Raw genomic sequence first — 21,128 nt, 5'->3', positions numbered from 1 at the left:
AAAACAGACGCTGTTCTCCTTAAGGACAGGGGTGGGGTATGAAGGCCAAAGAGCCCAGGATAATCATCTCAGGGCAGACTGTCTCCCCTGTTACTTTTTCTTTTGCATCTCATGGAGGGGATGCTTGTTACATATTTTGATTCTAAAAAAAGGTTACATTGAGCTTTTGGCTTCCCCTATAGGCTGGAGAGAATGACCAGAGGGCTGAATATTTTCTGGCTAATATTAACTTTAAGTAAAATAAGCAAGGTTGATACAGGAATGAGGAGGAAACAGAATCATTTTACTCAAGGTATCAATTCATAGGATTGAGAAGAAACAATCAAGTATTAGTTGTAAATTAAAATACACCCATTTTGGGCTTCCCTGGTGGCACAGTGGTTGAGAGTCCGCCTGCCGATGCAGGGGACACGGGTTCGTGCCCCGGTCCGGGAAGATCCCACATGCCCCGGAGCGGCTGGGCCCGTGAGCCATGGCCGCTGAGCCTGCGCGTCTGGAGCCTGTGCTCTGCAACGGGAGAGGCCGCAACAGGGAGAGGCCCGCGTACCGGGGGAAAAAAGAAAGAAACCATAAGGAAAAAACCCAAGAGGAAATCTTAAGTGTAAACGTATAATTGTTGAAATAAAGAATCCATTCATGGGATAAAGAGTAGTTTGGGTACATGTGGAAAGCAAATTAGAGTTGGAAGATGAGATTGAGAAACTCTCCCAGAAAATAGTAGAAAAGAATAGAGAGGGCTTCCCTGGTGGCGCAGTGGTTAAGAATCCGCCTGTCAATGCAGGGGACACGGGTCGAGCCCTGGTCCAGGAAGATCCCACATGCTGCAGAGCAACTAAGCCTGTGTGCCACAACTACTGAGCCTGCACTCTAGAGCCCACGAGCCACAACTACTGAAGCCCACGTGCCGAGAGCCTGTGCTCCGCAACAAGAGAAGCGACCGAAATAAGCCCACACACCGCAACAAAGAGTAGCCCCTGGTCGCCACAACTAGAGAAAGCCCGCGTGCAGCAACGAAGACCCAACACAGCCAAAAATAAATTTATTAAAAAAAAAAAAAAAAGAATATAGAGGGAGAATATACAAAGGAAAAGCCAATTGATATGGAGCATAAAATCATATCTAACATCTGGATTCACAAGAGGGAAGAGATATGGGAACATGTATAACTAATTCACTTCGTTATAAAGCAGAAACTAACACACCACTGTAAAGCAATTATACTCCAATAAAAAAAAATCTGGATTATAGACATCTGAGAATAAATGAGAAAAAGATGGAAAAGAAAAAGCTGAAAAAAATAAGGATAAATTTTCCAAAATTAAAGAAATATCACAAAGTGATCTTTCACCTTACAAACATTTAAATGGTCTTTACTAAGGGCCAGGCATTGTGCTGATGCTTCACAAATACTACTTCAATTGGTCCTCATTACGTTCCTCGAGATAGCTACTATTATTTATTTTCACCAGTTCACAGATCTTGAATATTTTTGTATTTCTAATATCATGCCGATTTGTAAACCACTAATCTCACTAATAAAAATGCACTTGTGACCTTCACTGTGGTAATTAGCAACATTTCAGGTGTTGACGGAGATGTGACAACTGAAGCCCTTGTAGTGGCCATCCCTGGAAAATGGTCACCACCCATGGACAGAACATCCTCCATTAGGGCAACCAGCCACTGCTAAAGGACAAGTTTAAAGGGACCGTGACTGTCACATGCATACTATTACTGACATACTACCTAACCTGTAGTATTTAAGGAAATTACAGGCATAAAACAAGGGCTTTAAATTTGGAGTTTGCCAATTCATTTGCATACAGCTTACATTTATTATGAAAGAAGGTACACGTGTATTCCCCCCATTCTGTTAACCAAGGCTGAGAATTATGCTTAAAATTCAGTAAATTTGAATCTTATCACTTATTTTTTTGATGCATGAACCAGGCATATAAAGAACTCTTCTTTAATCTCTGCATGGTTTGTTTTGTTGTTGAATTTAATCTACAATTAATCTAAGAAAAGGAAAAGCATGTATGCATTATATATTCGATACGTTTAAAACACATATGATGTCCCCCCAGTTAGAAAGTCACACATATGGATCAGCATTTCCAAAGTCTTGACTCCGCAAACATAAAATCTGCAATACTGTGCAATTTTATCAATCCTGTGAAACATGCATTTTAGCTCAAGAAATAGAGAAAAACATTTTTTGTGTGTTCAATAAAATTTAAGTTTAGCTCAAGCACAGGACCCTAAAGATTACCCACTTGCTAGACAGGACCCAGGAAGTGAAACAAAACCCACTGCAAACCAATTTTACATCATCGTAGTGACTTATGATATTTCCATCCTGAAGTATTCTCTGCAGAATAAATGAAAGAATCGGGAAAGCTCAGAGATGTGACCCTCAGCATTTCATAGAGCAGATTTCACGGATGAAAACTGGAAGTCACTGGACAGTAACACAGTGCCAAGTAGATTGCCAAGTTAACAAGCAGTAATACTACGTCCACGTGAGACAGGCAGAAATGGGCCACCAGCCCCTAAATTCCGGGCAAGGAGAGAAATTTGAAAAGAAATAGAAAACAATTTTTTTTTTTCCAAAAACAGACCAATTTGGGCATAAATGTTGATTCTGAGTTTTGGGCTTGGGGCCCAGCCACCTGTGAATCCCATACCTTCGAGGCATACCAGCTCATGGGAGTAGGAAGTGGGAGTAGGAAGCCCAAAGCTCGGAGGTACCGCCTGTGTTCCAGGGGCGAGGTGGACCCGAGAGCCACGGCGGCCACGGCACAGCCGGGTTCTTGGGCCCCCTCCCTGCAAGCCCTGGACCCACTCACCTGCAGGCAAGGCTGCTTTAGCAAAGGCAGAGGGGCTGCCTCTCGGAAGGGGCTGCGGGGCAGTGGGGCACATTTTGTGACTCGGGTACAGCCTTTCCTAAGCGGGAGCAAACTTTCCTCAAGATCCTGGTAGCCGTTTTCTCTCCCGCTGCCTTTCAGGATAATGCCTTTTCCTTCTTTCTTTTCCATTCTTTCTTAATTTCCCCAAATCAAGCCCGTTAAGTGAAAACTCGGCCCAGGTCCTGGCCAGCCACAAAGTTACCGCTAGTTGATCCTACATCGGCCTAGGGCCCCCTCCCCCTCCATGTCCCACGTCCCCATGCCCTGATGGTGACGGGGCTCTGCAGGATCAGCGGGAGGGGAGAGGAGCGTTAATTAGGGCTCCCCACAGCTGAGCACAAGGCAAACCTTCCTGTCTACGGGGTCCGAAGATCCCCTTCCGGTCCCTTCTCCCCCTCCTTCCTCCTCCCCACACCCTCCAGCTGTCCCTCTAAAACGTTATACTCTTCTCACTCTGTGAGGGCGAAAGGGCAACATGAGCGACATAAACGGCAGAGGATGGGATGGGACAACATGAACGGCATGGGATGGGATGGGACGTCCTTGGCCAGAGGCCTCCACCCTAGGTCTTTACCTGGTGCTGCTAACAAGCCAACACTAGAATAAGAACTCCGTGTCCATAGCAACACTAAACAACAGATTCCAGGTGGTCCCGAGATGTACCAGAGTGGGGAATACAATGAACTCGGTTCCAGGCTGCAAGGACTTAAAAACAGACGCTGATATGGGGAGGGGGAAGGGTAAGCTGTGACAAAGTGAGAGAGTGGCACGGACATATATACACCACCAAACGTAAAATAGCTAGCTAGTGGGAAGCAGCCGCATAGCACAGGGAGATCAGCTCGGTGCTTTGTGACCACCTAGAGGGGTGGGAGGGAGGTAGACGCAAGAGGGAGGAGATATGGGAACATATGTATATGTATAACTGATTCACTTTGTTATAAAGCAGAAACTAACACACCATTATAAAGCAATTATACTCTAATAAACAGGTAAAAAAATAATTAAAACAAACAAAAAAACAGATGCTGTTCTCCTTAAGGACAGGGGTGGGGTATGAAGACCAAAGAGCCCAGGATAATCATCTCAGGGCAGACTGTCTCCCCTGTTACTTTTTCTTTTGCATCTAATGGAGGGGATGCTTGTTACATATTTTGATTCTAAAAAAAGGTTACATTGAGCTTTTGGCTTCCCCTATAGGCTGGAGAGAATGACCAGAGGGCTGAATATTTTCTGGCTAATATTAACTTTAAGTAAAATAAGCAAGGTTGATACAGGAATGAGGAGGAAACAAAATCATTTTACTCAAGGTATCAATTCATAGGATTGAGAAGAAACAATCAAGTATTAGTTGTAAATTAAAATACACCCACTTTGGGCTTCCCCGGTGGCACAGTGGTTGAGAGTCCGCCTGCCGGTGCAGGTGACACAGGTTCGTGCCCCGGTCCAGGAAGATCCCACATGCCGCGGAGCGGCTGGGCCCGTGAGCCATGGCCGCTGAGCCTGCGCCTCCGGAGCCTGTGCTCGGCAACGGGAGAGGCCACAACGGTGAGAGACCCACGTACCGCAAAATAAATAAATTAATTAATTTAATTAAGCCTACTGAGGATCCCGAGACTAAACCCTTAATTTCTTCTATTCTCTGAGCTAAAGCTGAACTTTGAGCCATAGTCACAGATTTTTCCCAAAGTAACCGAAGAGCCTCACAGATTTGCTGAGGAATTTCATATTGATACTCAACTTATCAGCCTACTTTCTCTGACTTGTATCAGCTAGTCCATACGCTGGTCGGCAAAGGCCAGTCCCAACACTGAATAAAGACTGCTAATTGGGAAAATCCTGAAAGGTACTTAAAAATACAACTGGAAAAGCGTTACCGAATCAGGTTTGTTTGCCCAACACGCAGCAAGCCAAATGCTGAGACGCCGAAGTTTGCAGCAGCGAAGGGGTTTATTCACAAGGCAGCCAAACAGGAAGACAAGAGAACAAATCTGAAAACCACCTCCTCAAAAGCCCGGGAGCTAGGGGTATTTATGGGCTAAAACTAAGGCGTGGGGAAAGCTAATTGGAAATAAGAAAAAGGTGAGGTGATCTTCTTTCTGCGTAGATACACCTAAGCTACCGGCTTCTTCCCAGTACGCATGCTCAGAAAATAGTGGTATTAGCATGCTCTGAGGATGGAGTTTCCCTGCCTTCTGATGTCAAAAGGTCACCGAGCATGCTCAGTTGGAGGGTCGGTGGTCTTAACCAGTCTTAACCAGCTGGAGCTCAAACTGGACACAGCTGACTCCAAGCTCCTGAAAAACAACTCAGGCCAACCTCTTATTGTTCAGGCTACTGGAGGACCTGCACGTTTTTGTAAAAACAATTAAAGGGAGCTTGATCATTACAGGTGTAATGGATCTAACTGATGATAACTTTCAGTTTCAAAACCAGCCTGCTAATTTATATGATCAGGCTCGACAATCGCTAGGTGGCTTCCTAGGGCAATTTCTAGGGTTTTCCAAAGCCTGTTGATTGGAACACAATTCAGCCTTGCACACAAAAATCTGAGGAGCCTGTTCATGACTGTTACGGTCAATTTCAGATTATTTTAAATGAAAATTGTGATCTTCCTTCAGATGTTGATTCCACTCAGGTAGCTTTTAACTCTGTATTTATTTACAGGCTAAACCAGGACCTTTTCCTTCTAGTAAAATGGACCAGGATGAAATGGGAAACAATGTCCACTCCAAATTTAATTAATCTGGCAAACCAGCTCTCTTGCATGCTAGATGAGTCACCTAAAAGGAAGATCACCAAAATTCTTAATCTTCAACTCCAGCAACTGAAAAGCAAAACCCTCCTAGTTTCTGTTATTATTGCAGAGACATTGGAAAAGAGACTTGGCAATTTGAGCTCTTCAAGCACCTGCAGCCCTCTAAGCAGCCTTTGAACAGGCTCTCAATTCTCAGTGAGGGGGCTCTGAGGAACTACAGGGGCTTTTTCCAATCCTCTCTCTAACTGGCTTGGAGAAACATTTCTCCAGATTGGGGCTGAATCTCCTCCAGTCCTAACTAACATCAGATTCACACTCTTGGTTATCAACCCCACTGCTATAAAGCAGCCCCTGCCTTGGAGTACTAGAACAGTTCAAACAGTAGGGACCTCTAATGAACCTCAAGATGCTTCTGTCTCTGAACCTATTTCCTTTTGTTTAGGCCCTTTGAGAGACACACACCCTTTTCTCCTTAGTTCTTCACCCCTATGCATTTGTAAGGCTGTGACTCCTTAAAGAAGTATCATGCCAGAATTTCCTTCTCTCAGAAGGGGGGAATAATTCTTTTTTTTTCTTTTTTGGCCACACTGTGGCTGGTGGGATCTGAGTTCCCAAACCAGGGATCAAACCCAGGTCCACGGCAGGGAAAGCCCGAGTCTTAACCACAGGACCACCAGGAGAGAATTGGCGGGGGTGGGGGGGGGCGGGGGGGGGAATTCTAGAATTTAACAGTAGGCATCAAAGCAGCCAATCAGATGAATTAAATGACCCTGTGACATCTTTTATTTGCTCTGTCTACAGCTGATCCTGGAAACACTAATCATTTGTCCCTATTGAATCAGCTACCACCCTCCTTACAGGCAAAATCTCCACTGATATTGGCAAAATTCACAGTGCACCTCCCATCAAGATTCAGATAGATCTCTCAAAACCTCTTCCCAGAATTAATCAAGAGCCTATAAGTAAAGAAGCCCTTCAAGGCATAAAGCCCATAATAGAAGATTACAGGCTCAAGGTCTCATTATCCCTTCTACTAATCCCTGTATTACTCCTATTGCCCCTGTGAGAAAACCTAAGGGCGAGGGTGGGGGTTTGTCTAGGACTTCTGAAAAGGAAAAACGTTGTTATCCCTAAACACCCTGTTGTTCTTAACCCTCATATATTGCTAACATCCATTCCTACAGGAAGCACATTCTTTACTGAAATTGATTTATGCAGTGCATTCTTTAGTATTCCAGTTGATGAAACTAGCCAATACCTTTTCCCCCTCACTTGGGAAGAAAAAAAATTCACCTGCACAGTAATATTTCAGAGTTTACTGAGAGTTCTACTTACTTCTTACAAATCCTGAAGGCTGATCTTGATGATAAAAAATTCCAGAGAGGTTCCACTTTGTTGCAATATGTGGATGATCTGCTTCTCTGCTCTCCTTCTCAAGCCCCTTCACAGGAAGACAGCAGCCACCTGCTAAAGCTTTTAGCCTTAAAGGGACATAAGGTCAGCAAGGAAAAATTACAGTTTGCCCAAACCCAGTTTAGATATTTAGGGCATCTACTATCACAACAAGGGCTACACCCAGATCCAGATAGATTTCATGATGTCCTAAGTTTCCTAAAACCCCAAACTAAAAGCACCAAAGCTAGTTGGTTATTGCTAAAATTAGATTCCGAATTTCCTTCTTATAGCCTAACCTCTTTCGTATGTTTTACTAAATAGTAACAACACTGACCCAAGTTTATGGGAAAAACCATAAACATAGCCTTTAAGGCCTTATAGGAGAGTTTGATGAACCCATCTGCCCTTGGGCATCCCAATTTTCAGATTCCCTTTTTCCTTTTTCGTATAAGAAAAGTAATGTAATGCCTTTGGGGTACTCCACTGACTATTATAGCCAGCAACTTGACCCTGTGACACTGGGATACCCCCTCTTGCCTTACAGCCACTGCCCTTTTGGTTAAGACCACTGAGAATATCATTGTGGGATCCCCTTTAACCGCTTTTGCACCTCATGCAGTAAAAGCCCTCCTGAATTCTCATACTCAACATTTCTCAGCCAGTCGCTCACTTCCTATGAAGTCCTTTCATTTACTCTCCTCGCATGACACTTCTACATGGCAATAACCTTAACCCTGCTGCCGTTCTCCCCTCTGTCCCCGACAAAGTCCCTCCTGACTGCTTAATGCTGATGGGTCACCTCCTGACTCCTCGTGATGATCCGCAGGCAGTTCCTTTGGGTAACACTGACTTCTCATGGCTCACTGATGGCTCTTACTTAAACGGTGACAATGGCAAACATTGTGCTGAGTATTGCTAGTGCAACTCCTTTCGGTATTGTTGAGGCAGCATTACTTACCTATGGCTACTTTGACCCAACAGGCTGAACTATATGCTCTTATACAGGCCTGCACTTTAACCAAGAGCAAAACTGCCAATATTTATACTGATAGTAAATATGCTTTCAGAACAGCTCATGATTTCGGAATGTTGTGTAAGCAATGTGACTTCCTTAATTCCGATGCAAATAAAAGCCCCCTATGTTTAGGAATTATTGGGTGCAATAATTTTACTTGCTTGCTTTAGCTATCATTAAGATTCCAGGGCATTCTAAACTTGACTTTCTGGAAGCTAAAGGAAATCATCTTACTGACATTACTGCAAGGCATGCTGTCCTTAAAGGAACCGACAGCAGTCAAACCTCTGTCATGATCAAAAGGGCTATTTCCACAAATGATAACTTAGAAAACCTGGCTAGAGAAGCCCAAAAATTGGCCTCAGAAAAGGAAAAACAAGACTGGAAATTCAACAACTGTTGGTTTGATAAAAAGAGAAAGTTCTGGTTTGGACCAAATAACAACCCAGTCCTGCGAGAGACTCTAAAATTCCCACACCTCACCACAGTTCATGCTTTAAACCATTGGTCTACTGACAAAATGATAGCCTTCATGAATCAATATTGGCGGGGAAACATTAACAAGACCACAAAAATGCCTACATCGCTTGTCCCACTTGTCCTAAATCTAACTCACAGAAGCCTGTTTGTACTGCTCCTGGGCATTTGAAACTGCCTAACGGATGCTGTGGGGTCTGGCAAACGGATTCCATACAACTTCCTGTCTCATGCATATAAATATGTTTTAGTCACGGTCTGCATGTTTTCACACTGGACTGAAGCCTTCCCTTGCAGACATGCTACTGCCTCTTCTGTGGCTAAAGTCCTTCTGGAAAAGGTTATTCCTATCTGGGGAGCTCCTCAAACTTCATAGTGATCGAGGAACCCATTTTACTCGTCAGATACTTCAACAAGTCTGTGCTATTTGGCCAGGTTTACAACACTTTCTCTGCACTTGCCGCCCTCAATCCTCTGGTTTAGTCAAAAGCACTAATGACGTTATTAAGACTCAATTGGCAAAACTTGAGTCTTGGAGAGGCCCTCCAAATATCTTGTCAATCTTAGATTCACCCCTACTGGAACTCATAAACTCTCACCCTTTGAAATAGTCACAGGATGCCCAATGCACTGGCTTTTGCCTCTTTTGACCCACAACTGACAAAAGGAGAGATACACCAATATTACAAAGGCCTAATTGCTTCTATTAAAAAAAAAAATAACCATGTTTTGTAGAGCCATCTTTTCACAGTGCACTCTTGGGAGATGAAGCCCTCGAGCATCACAGCTTATAAACTGGAGATTTCTTCAAGTGGAAAAGATACTTCCAGAAAGACTCCATTTAACCTCTCTGAAAAGGCCCCCATCAGGTACTACTAACCAATCCTTGTGCCACCAGACTCTAGGGAATAGACTCTTAGATTCACATGACACACCTAAAGAAAGCACCAAACCCCAACTGGACCTGCACATCATCTGGTGACCTGGAAGTAAAGATATCCAAACCAGGGCTGTTGGAAGTTTTGTCACCAAACCTTTGATGATGATGTAATGCTTCAGAGGCTCTCCAATGTCTATGATCTTGATAACATATAAACTTTAGATTACAAGTGCTTGAGGGAGGGTGGGAGGGAGACGCAAGAGGGAGGGGATATGGGGATGTATGTATACGTATAGCTGATTCACTTTGTTATACAGCAGAAACTAATACAACATTGTAAAGCAATTAAACTCCAATAAAGATGTAAAAAACATGACACAATTAAAAAATCTATCAATAAAAAAATAAATTAAAGAAAAAAGTGCTGAGAGTTGCTCTCTCCCATCCCGCCTTGTTATCCCAGTGTAGCCTCAGTAGGTTTCCAATCTGTACACTTTCTCTCCCACATGAGACACTACCCCCAGGAAAGGTCCTTCCTGGCACTGAGGGATAAAAAGCCACTGAAACTGGAAAACCTGACTCTTGATCAGTGATGCTTTCAGAGAAAGAGCTTGATCAAAAGGGGAAAAGGTAAAGAATTAATAAACAGAAACCTCAATTAAATAGTCGGGAGACCAGAAGGGGGCGCTCTCATGCCCAACAAGAAGAAGAAAGACCTCCTTTCCTTTCCTGGCAAGGACTCAACCAGTGAAAAGCATGGATTTTTTTTTTTTTTTTTTTTTTTTCCACTACAGCTCTCCCAGCTTCCATTTCTACTCTACAAAAAGTTCTCTTTCCCTTGCTGTGTGGGAACTTGCAAATGGCTCGCCATGGTTGCAGACCCTGAATTGCACATTTCTGTTGACCCCATATAAACCCATTTTTGCTGGAGAAATAGCTGGCCGTCTATTTTAGGTCAACACCGGGATTGCAGATGTTGGTTTTCAAGGCTCCTATGGAGCTGAGGAGGGTGTGACTAGGAATAGGGCAAGTTAGAGGACCCCAAAGCTCACCGTTCTCATCAAAATTCAGCCTATGTTCTTGAATAAATGCTCTGCAGATTGCTGTAAGACTTTGGTTAGTTTCCAGAGTTCTGAAAAAGTTGATTCTGACCATTTTTGCCAGTGTTCTTTTGCTTTTATGAAGGGAAGAGTTTTTGGAGGTCTCTGCCAGTTTTACTGATATTACTTCCAAATGTACTTTTAAATACATTGCTAAATTCACAAGAAAGTAAGGGAAGTACTAAATCGTCACACACACACACACACTCACACACTTTAGCACTGAAACTAAAGTGATAAACCAACACAGAAACAAGGGATGCCCTGGAAGTTTGCCAAAACCAAAAATCTAGAGTTTTGTTGGTCAACATTGTGGCTGACTGAAGTGGTAGATAGGAGTTGGGGAAAACAATAGGCTAACCATAATACTTTCTAAAAAAAAAGGAAAGCTGTGAAATAAGATGTCAAGAGAGGACTTTGAAAAGGTCTGACATATTCCTGGGAACATAGAGTTTTCTTGGTTAACCAAGTAACAGGATCTGAACCTGACAAAGTGGGCAGCTCAATGAGACCTACACATAAATCCAGGCACTCAAACTGGCTATATATTTGGTTGAAAAGATGAACTTGGAAAAATCTATAGGTGGGGCAGAGTGAACCAACAAGCAAATCAGTCTGCCTCTGCTGGCATTGGATTTAAAAACATTAATAATTTTAATTTTGATAATCTTCCCCAGTGTTTTGTAATCAGCTGTACTCTCATGCCGAAATTTGAATTTACACCACATTCAAAAATAGAACTACAATATGATCCAGAAATTCCACTCCTGGGTGTATATCCAAAGAAGGCAAAAAAAAAAAACACAACAACCACTAACTCAAAAAGATACACGCATCCCAATGTTCATAGGAGCATTATTTATAATAGCCAAGATATGGAAGCATCCTAAGTGTCCGTCAACAGATGAATGGAGAGAGAAGATATGGCACATATATACAATGGAATACTACTCAGCCATAAAAGAAAATAATGGAATTTGCAGCAACATGGATGGACGTGGAGAATATTATGCTTAGTGAAACAAGTCAGACAGAGAAAGACAAATACTATGTGATATCACTTATATGTGGAATCCAAAACATAAAACAAACTGGTGAACATAACACAAAAGAAATAGACTCACAGATATAGAGAACAAACTAGTGGTTACCAGTGGGGAGAAAGAAATGGGGAGGGGCCATGAGAGGTACATACTACCATGCATAAAATGAATAAGCTACAAGGATATATTGTACAACACAGGGACTATAACCCATATTTTATAATAATTATAAATGAAGTATATAACCTTTAAAAATTGAATCGCTATGTTGTACACCTGAAACTCCTATAATATTGTACACCAACTATACCTCAATAAAAATAAAGATATATAAAAACCTTAAAAATTAAAAATAAAATAAATAAGATAAAATATTGTTCGGGGAACAGCTACCAAAACATACTAAAGTTTTAGGCTGAAGAAAATACTAGAAAACATGTTCTTAAATGCTCTTAAATCCCCATATGAAAGCACTGTAATTCATTTACTTCTTTTTTATGCTATCAGACTTTCTCCACTTTGTCAATGTTCTTTTATTAGCATAATAACCTTATTATAATTATGCATATGTATCTATTTATAACAAACTATATGTTTATTAAAATATCACTGAAAGGTCTTTTTAAGTTTTAAAAAATAGTTTTTATTGAAGCATATCATATGATAATGCTTATCATATTTATGATCAAATTTTGCTTTTATGAAAAACGAATATGCATGAGTCCAAAAGTAGAGTATACATGAAGCTTATGTGGTAACTGTATTCATTTCTTTATTTTACTTTTTCTTTCTTTCTTCTCCCTTTTTTAAATGCATATACTTGTATACTGGTGCTTTGTTTCTACAAGAAGAATTCTAAAAAGTGGGGTTACTGGATCAAAAATATGTGCATCTAAGTTATGAAGCAAACAATAAAATAAAAATCCATGACCTCACATAGAACAAAAACATTTCTAATCCTGTGGAAGCTACTGGGGGTTCTCCTCTTATTCATTCCCCTTGTCTCTCCATTGAGGTGACCATTCTTCTGAAGGTTTTTCTGTTCATGACCCCCTTGCTTTTCTTTACAGTCTAGATAGATAGGTAAAAGACAGACAACAGCAGAAACTAACACAACATTGTAAAGCAATTATACTCCAATAAAGATGTTAGGAATAAAAAAAGACAGATACTTAAACAATACAGTATTTTGTTATAGTATTTATTTTTAAGCTTTACAAAGATGGGTATCACAGTGAAATGATACTTACTTTGAAGCACATTTTGATCACTAAAATACACTCGATAAATATTAATTAAATTAAATTGCTGGGATTGTTTGCATAGCTTACAAAAATTTTATTCTAGTATATGTGCTGCCGAAGCGAGCACAAAAATTTTTATTCTATAACATATCTAAAATAGCATTCTGTGTTAATAAATATCAGTGGCTCTTTGATTTAAAGGCCGTGAAACACAGGCTAGCTGTAAATGTTTTCCATATATCCACATTATTTTCCAGTGGCATGACACCATTCAGATATCTAGAAATAAGTTATTTTGGCAAGAAAAAAGTTGCTGAACTCTAGAAAGTACAAAGTAGACATCACTGAAGGTTTTTGAACCTGGAGAAGGAAGGATCATTTTCTATAAATGATTTTTCACAAGTGTGTTCCTCACATTCATGCATAGATAGCTTAATTGCTGTATTACCAGTTTACTTCACTAGATGGCAATATGAGGCATAATAATTACAAATGCCTTCAAAAAAGTAAAAATAACTTATCTTGAGAAGACCGCTAGCTGTAGAGGAGAAACTATTGCCTGTAGATGTCATCTTAAAGGATATAATCTTCCATCATATGACTTGTTATGAATTGTCAGCTCCAGGGAGAAACATTTGCTTGGGGTTGACAGTGAGGGGTTTACTAGTTAAAAATAGTTCATTGGTGAACTGAGTGGACTCCTTCATTTATTCACCTGGTCATTTGTTTATTTTTTTCATTCACTGACCAAGCATTTATCAAGCACCGAGTGTGCCCAACACTGCCAGGCATCGGGGATATAGAAATAAACCCCATTGGGAACATAGACGCAATCCCATTCCTCAAGGAGCCCACAGCCTTGGTCTAGTAGGGAAATGAGTATATACAGTAGCAGTTACAATCCATTTGGAGCAGAATAATAGAATGAGTTAACACAAGGTTCAGTGGTGGCATCAAGAAAGAAATAGCTAGCCCTGATGGGGTAGGAAGAGATGCCTGGAATGAGTTTTAAGGGGTGAATAATTCAGAGACATTCAAAGATGGAAAGAAAACTTGAGCAATAGTCTAGACAAAACTCGGTGAAGGCCCAAACCAAGTGAGTACACGTGGGGACAGAAAGGAGATGGTGTGGCCTACAAGATGCACAAGAGGTAGGATATGTTGGACTCGATGGCTAAATGATTGAGCGATCAGAGGGAAGGATGAAATTTCCTAAATCATTTAAGACAAGTCCTGTGGAGGTCAGGATAAAAATTCAACGTGACTATCAGAAACTGAAAATAATTTTAATACAGCACCTCTATTCATATCTTAAATTGTAGAGTGCCTCCCCACCCTTCCCCTATTCTTGAGATCTCACCTCATTCTCTGTTTACTGTGGTGTGTGGATTTGTTCTTCCTGCCAAATGAGTCAGTCTCAGATTTGTGCTGACATGTATTAAATTTCCTGTAACAGTAAGAAACTAGTGTGTCATGTCTCTCGCTCTCCCTCTTCTTCTCCCTCTCTCTCCTTCTCCTTCTCTTTCAATCTCTCTCTCCTTCACACACGCACACCCAGGGACAAGTATGTAGAAAAAAGTGTAGTGTCGTTTGTAGAAAGTTACAAATTAAAAAAATAGAATAACTATTCAGATAGCAGGAAAAACAATCCCACACTTATACCAAACCCCAAGAAACTGCAGCCGCTACCCTTCAGTGTTCTTGAGTCTTGGAATGGAACATGGGCTTTACTGCAGGTATTTACAACATGATACATATTCACCTATTTGGAATAGTTTTCTAAGTTGTTTTTTAAGTCCTATTATTTCATGCAAATGATTAGAAACCTAGGATTTTCAAGTTTCTGTTTCCAGTGTGCCTCTTAATTTCCACTGCAAACTTAGCTCTGTTTTCGGTTAACATCCTTATGGGTAACTTTATCCATCCCCTAACACAGGGAGTGTAATAACACATACTCAATGAGCGTGTGAGACTCAGCCGGAAGCTGACTTGCTATGACCCTATAAATCAGCCTGGACAGCTGCTAGAGGCAACGTGAGAGAGAAAGAGAGAGAAGGAAGAGAAGCCAAAGTCACAGAGCACCTTCCCCACAGGCAGAGTGGATCAAGTACTAGAAAACTTAAATTAAAACTTCAAAAAAAAAAAAACTTCAAAATTTCTAACTTCCTTTTTTTGAAATTTGTGTGTGTGTGTCTGTTTTATTTGTATAGTCGTGAAGCAGGAAGAATTTAGATGTGTATATTTGAGTCTCCCAGGCTCCCTCTCCATATCTTCATCTCTATCCGCATTATCCCCTTATCTACACTCCAATCCACTTCTCTGTCTTCTCACCCTCCTGCCACCTCATGCCTGGATCATCCCTGTGGGACAATTAGAGTGGACAGAGAAGCATCGGGAGTAACCACAAAGCGATGCTGAATGACTGGACCAAACCCAACCAATACAAACTTCACCTACCCGTAGAGTATATTTCTGAGAAAAGTGTACAAAAGGTTCAAGTCAAAAGTGTTTAAGATATAACATGAGCTGGTGGAAGGGGCATGAGAGGTTTATATCAAAAGGTCTTGGTTCAGAGGGTTCCTCACAGAAGTGGTTGATTCTAGGGCTGGGGTAGGGAGAATCTAATCGAGCCTGGAAAGTCTTGTGTCAGAAAATTCAGAATGCCCACAATGACGAGGCCTGACAAAAGGATATAGGAGTCAACCTCAAGGAGTACCCAATGGCCAAAGCTGGAACAATTTGAGCGACAAAGTAAATAATGATAATATGGGGTTATTGTCCATAGGATTAAATAAATATTCATGAGTCCATACATATCTATATCTATGTCTATCCATCTATCTATGACAAAATCGCTACTAGGTAAACATCACAATAATAATTGCTGCAGGCAAGATCCATTGATGGAAAGTTTGAGGAAAATTAGGATATTAGCGCAGTCTCAGTGAATACCTGCTAAGATATTCATCAGTTACAAAGGGAAAAGTGGTAAGTTGACAGCGGAGAAACCGGACAGATACCACCTTAGCCAAGTGATCAAGGATAATATCACCAGTAACAGGACATACCAACATTGTGTATTTTCTCTTATAATGCACTGAGAAGGACACTTTCCCTGTGTCATTCTTGCCAAAAATATACAACCACAATCTAATCGTGGGGAAGCATCACACAAACCCCAACTGAGAGACATTCTACAAAATACCTGGCCAGTACGCTTCAAAAGGTTCAAGGTCATGGAAGACAAAGATCGAGTAACTCTCCCAGATTGGAAGAAACTTAAGGAGACATAATGATTAAATGCAATGTGAGATTCCGGACTGGATCCCAGAATGACAGACAAAAAGATACTAAAGGGAAAACTGATGAAATTCAAATAAGGTGTGTAGTTTAATTAATAGTATTGTATCCATATTAATTTTCTGGTTTTGATAACCGAACTATGGTTGTGTAATTGTTAACATTAGGGGGAGCTGGATGAGGGTAGACTTGAACTCTCTATGTGCTATTTTAAATTTTTTTCTATAGATCTAAAATTATTTAAAATTTAAATGTTTTGGTTTTTTAAGAGCTTGAGTCCAATCTCAGCTACAGCATTTACTAGCTCTGTGGCCTTTTCTGGGCCTCATTTTTCTTACTAAACAGAGAATTAGGATGGATGTTCCCTAAACCCATTCTAGAGGAGCTACAGAATTGCTTTCTTACCCACAGTGCTTGACTTCCTTTACTTCCACAGACCGCATGCAGCAGAGGTTGAAGGGGGGAATCTTACAAACAGCTGTGAAATGATAATTGCAGGTAATTCCCCTCTGCAGTTCAAGTTTCCAATTTAAAGCAGAATGATACAGGACTGGAGGATTGTTCCCAGCTTGTTAGGGGTCAGAAGCTGCTTCAATAGAGATCATGCCAAGAGGAAACTTACTCGCCCAAAAGTATTGCTAAAGAAAGAGAGTTTTAGTCTAGAAGAAAACACAGACATAGAATATTAGCTGTTAAAGAGTAGTGGAATTATGAGAAGTCATTTTGTTTCAAAGTTGCCTTCATGTCACCATTTTCTTTTTAGAATTAAAAAATACATCTGCCAGGGCTTCCCTGGTGGCGCAGTGGTTGAGAGTCCGCCTGCCGATGCAGGGGACACGGGTTCATGCCCCGGTCCAGGAAGATCCCACATGCCGCGGAGCGGCTGGGCCCGTGAGCCATGGCCGCTGAGCCCGCGCATCCAGAGCCTGTGCTCCACAACGGGAGAGGCTACAGTGAGAGGCCCGCGTACCGCAAAAAAAAAAAAACAAAAAAAAACATCTGCCAAAAAAATTCTTTTAATGCTTGTACTTGGATAAACATATTGTTGAAAGTTCCCACCTCTCTAATCCCAGCATCTAGGAAGAACGTCCCAGGAATGCTTTGGCAGTTACAAAACAAATCAGCTTCTCAGTGTTCTTTTCCCCTGATATCCTCCCACACACCCACACACGCATTCCTCTTGACCACTAGGACATTCCATGTTCTCTCCTTCCAGCAGCATTCCCCTCACTTTTCTCATTCTCCCGTGGGCCCTTCATCCCTGAGGATACATGGCATCCAATTCAAGCATGAATCTGAACTCAAGGATACAACACCTCAAGCTAGGAGGTATTCCCTCTTTCTTTATACTTTCCAAGTTCAGCAAGGTTTTGTTTAGTCACTGATGATCAGAAATGTCCATCTTCTTTATTTATCTACCTTTTTTTTTTTTTTTTTCCGAAATTTCAAAGTTCTACTACTCATCAAGGGCCTCCCTCAATAGAACAAAAACCCAGTTTTTTGTTTTTTTTTTTTTTTACGCGGGCCTCTCACTGTTGTGGTCTCTCCCGTTGCGGAGCACAGGCTCCGGACGCGCAGGCTCAGCGGCCATGGCTCACGGGCCCAGCCGCTCAGCGGCATGTGGGATCTTCCCGGACCGGGGCACGAACCCGTGTCCCCTGCCTCGGCAGGCAGACTCTCAACCACTGTGCCACCAGGGAAGCCCCAAACCCAGTGTTTTTAATACTTGGTACACTTGCCCTGGTACAAGTGCCCAGCTTGGTACACTTTCTAAGTGTTATAGGAAATTGAGTTTTAAGTTTACCGGAAATTTTCTGCAATCAAATCTCTGTAGAGTGGAAATTACTCAGAAAGCACTCTACGAGCCCATTTAGAATGATTTACGTTCAGAAGAGCTAGCACGACACTTTCATGGGTCTTCACCTATGGAGTTTTCACAACCATGTGGCCCAGACAAAGCACATTCTTGCAGCATTTCTCAGCCTCCTTACAGCGTTCAGGAAATTCCATGTTGGTGGTAATGGTGTCAAATCAGAGCTTACTGGGATTACATGACCCTCTCGGTTGCCTGGGGCTCCACCAAGTGGTTTAACACTAGCCATCTGCCCAAAGGTGGCTCCTTTGCCACCAGTCCTTGTTCTAGCAGGGAGTGGCTTTCATTCCTGACTGGATTTACCTGGCTATCCTAAAATTTATCCCTTCGTGTGCCAAAACAAAAATATGATTTAAAATGTTCTCTATGAAATGTTCGTGTATTTACCCTTCTTTGCTTTTAAAATAGAATATACTGCATACGAGTTAATGTTTCCGGATGAACCCTATTATAAAATGTGATGCCCTACAGCTAAGGAAATGTATACCATAGTCTGATTTTGTTTCATTTATTCCAGGTTCACACTCTTTTTGGAGTCTTAGGTCATACTTTTTTTTTTTTTTTTTTTGACCATGCCACGCTGGCATGTGGGATCTTAGTTTCCCTGACCAGGGATCAAACCCACGGCTCCTGCAGTGGAAGCATGGAGTCTTAGCCACTGAACTATAAGGGAAGTCCCATCTTACGTCATACTTCTAGTTTTTCTTTTTCTCCTTCATTGTCAGGGTGTCACTGTTACCAGTGTGCCACTTTTCAGCTACTTCTGATCTGATGTAGGTGTGGGGATGAGACGTCTGGAATCACAATGCCATGGGTAAAATAAGTCTATGGGTCTGGAGGGAGGCCTGATAACCTCTCACGTTATTAACATACATGACATTTGAGTGTGATTCAGAAGAGGTGAAAGAAGCTAGAAAGAAAATAAAATGAAGCATTGGACTTGATTATTGACAAGTCTCTTTGAGCAGCTAGATTACAAAAATATAAGATTGCATTGTTCTTTAACTACAGTGTATTTCATACACAATAAAATGCACATAGCTTCAGTGTATAGTGTGTTTTGACAGATGTGTATACCTGTGTAACCCCATTACCCAAAGCAAGATACAGAGCAGTCCCATCACCTCAGAAGTTCCTTTGCTCTCTTTCAAGCCAATGCCTCTCCCTGCCCCACCACACACCCCCAAAGACAGTGGTTGTTCTCATTTCTGTTGCTACAGTATTTATTTACCTGCCCTTGAACTTTTCATAAATGGAATCATACAATATATCCTCTTCTATGTCTGGCTTCTTTTGTTTAATAAAATGTGTTGGAGGCTCAAGTTGTTGCATGCACTAGTGGCTTGTTTTTTATTGTTGAGTAGTAGTCTATTACACAAATATAACTCAGTCTGTTTGTCCATTCTTCTGTTGACAGAACTCAGTTTGTTTCCAGCTTGGTGCTATTATAAATAGAGCCCTAAAAATATTTAAGTATAAGTCATTTGTGGACATATGTTTTTATTTCTCTTGGATAAATACCTAAGAGTGGAATTTTTTTTTAATAGGCCCAATCTTACTACTTGTTTTTATAATGACTTGCATATACATAATCATTTCTTAAATGTTATTGATTGGTTTTTAATTTCTAGAGTTAATCTATAAACAAAGCAAGTGAAATGTAGCTATAGTTACAGAAGAAAGAAAAGATTGGAGAAAAGAGCACACTAAGTAAAAGGAACAGCACATGCAAAGGCCTTAGGATGGAAATAGTTGATGTATTAGAGGAGCGAAGTGAAAGCCATGTGGCTGGAGCATAATGTATGAAGGGAATAGTATTGGGTGGACCAAAAAGTTCCTTTGGTTTTTAAGTAAAAATAAAAGATACGTTTTTAATTTTTACCAAGAACTTCATTGAACAACGTATTCAGTTTTATCCCACTACCTTCTGCCATTTTTCGGGCAACTTCATAATTCCATCTTCCCAAAACTTTTTATCTTTTTGAGCCAAGAACTGTTCCAGGTGCCTTTTACAGTCTTCTGGGAATTGAAATTTTCTCCATTAAGAGAATTTTGTAAAGACGGAAATGGAAATCCAAAGGCGCAATGTCTGGTGAATACAGTGGAGGGATCGGAACTTCCCAGCCAAGCTGTAACAGTTTTTGCCTGCTCATCAAAGAAATATGTGGTCTTGCGTTATCCTGATGGAGGATTATGTGTTTTCTGTTGACTAATTCCAGGCGCTTTTCGTTGAGTGCGGCTTCCAGGTGGTCTAATCGGGAGCAGTACTTGTTGGAATTAATCGTTTGGTTCTCCGGAAGGAGTTCGTAATAGAGGACTCCCTTCCAATCCCACCATATACACAGCATCACCTTCTTTGGATGAAGACCGTCCTTTGGTGTGGTGCGTAGCGGTTCATTTCACTTGCCCCACGATCTCCTCCGTTCCACATTATTGTACAGTATCCACTTTTCATCGCCCGTCACAATTCGGTTTTGTTTTTTTGGGGATGTTGGGGGTAGGAGTTTATTAATTAATTAATTTATTTTTGCTGTGTTGGGTCTTCGTTTCTGTGCGAGGGCTTTCTCTAGTTGTGGCAAGCGGGGGCCACTCTTCATCGCGGTGCGCGGGCCTCTCACTATCGCGGCCTCTCTTGCTGCGGAGCACAGGCTCCAGACGCGCCGGCTCAGTAGTTGTGGCTCACGGGCCCAGTTGCTCTGCAGCATATGGGATCCTCCCAGACCAGGGCTCGAACCCGTGTCCCCTGCATTAGCAGGCAGATTCTCAACCACTGCACCACCAGGGAAGCCCCACAATTTGTTTTAAAAATGGAATGTTTTCATTATGTTTAAGTAGAGAATCGCATGTGGAAACACGGTCATAAAGGTTTTTTTTTGGTTAACTAATGGGGAGCCCAAACATCAAAGTGATGAACATAACCAAGCTGGTGCAAATGATTTTCAGCGCTTGATTTGGATATTTTGAGTCTGTCGGCTATCTCCCGAGTGGTATAACATTGATTGTTCTCCCTTAATGTCTCGATTTGATCGCCGTCAACTTCACTGGTCTACCTGACCGTGGAACATCATCCAGCAAGAAATCTCCAGCACAAAACTTCGCAAAGCACTTTTGACACGTTCGCTCAGTCACAGCAC

This window comes from Delphinapterus leucas, chromosome 18 (genome assembly GCF_059928025.1).
Source record: "Delphinapterus leucas isolate spDelLeu-1000000601 "Yukka" chromosome 18, BTC_Dleu_Yukka2, whole genome shotgun sequence".
NCBI classification, from domain to species: domain Eukaryota; kingdom Metazoa; phylum Chordata; class Mammalia; order Artiodactyla; family Monodontidae; genus Delphinapterus; species Delphinapterus leucas.
Note: the sequence above shows the minus strand (reverse complement) of the source record.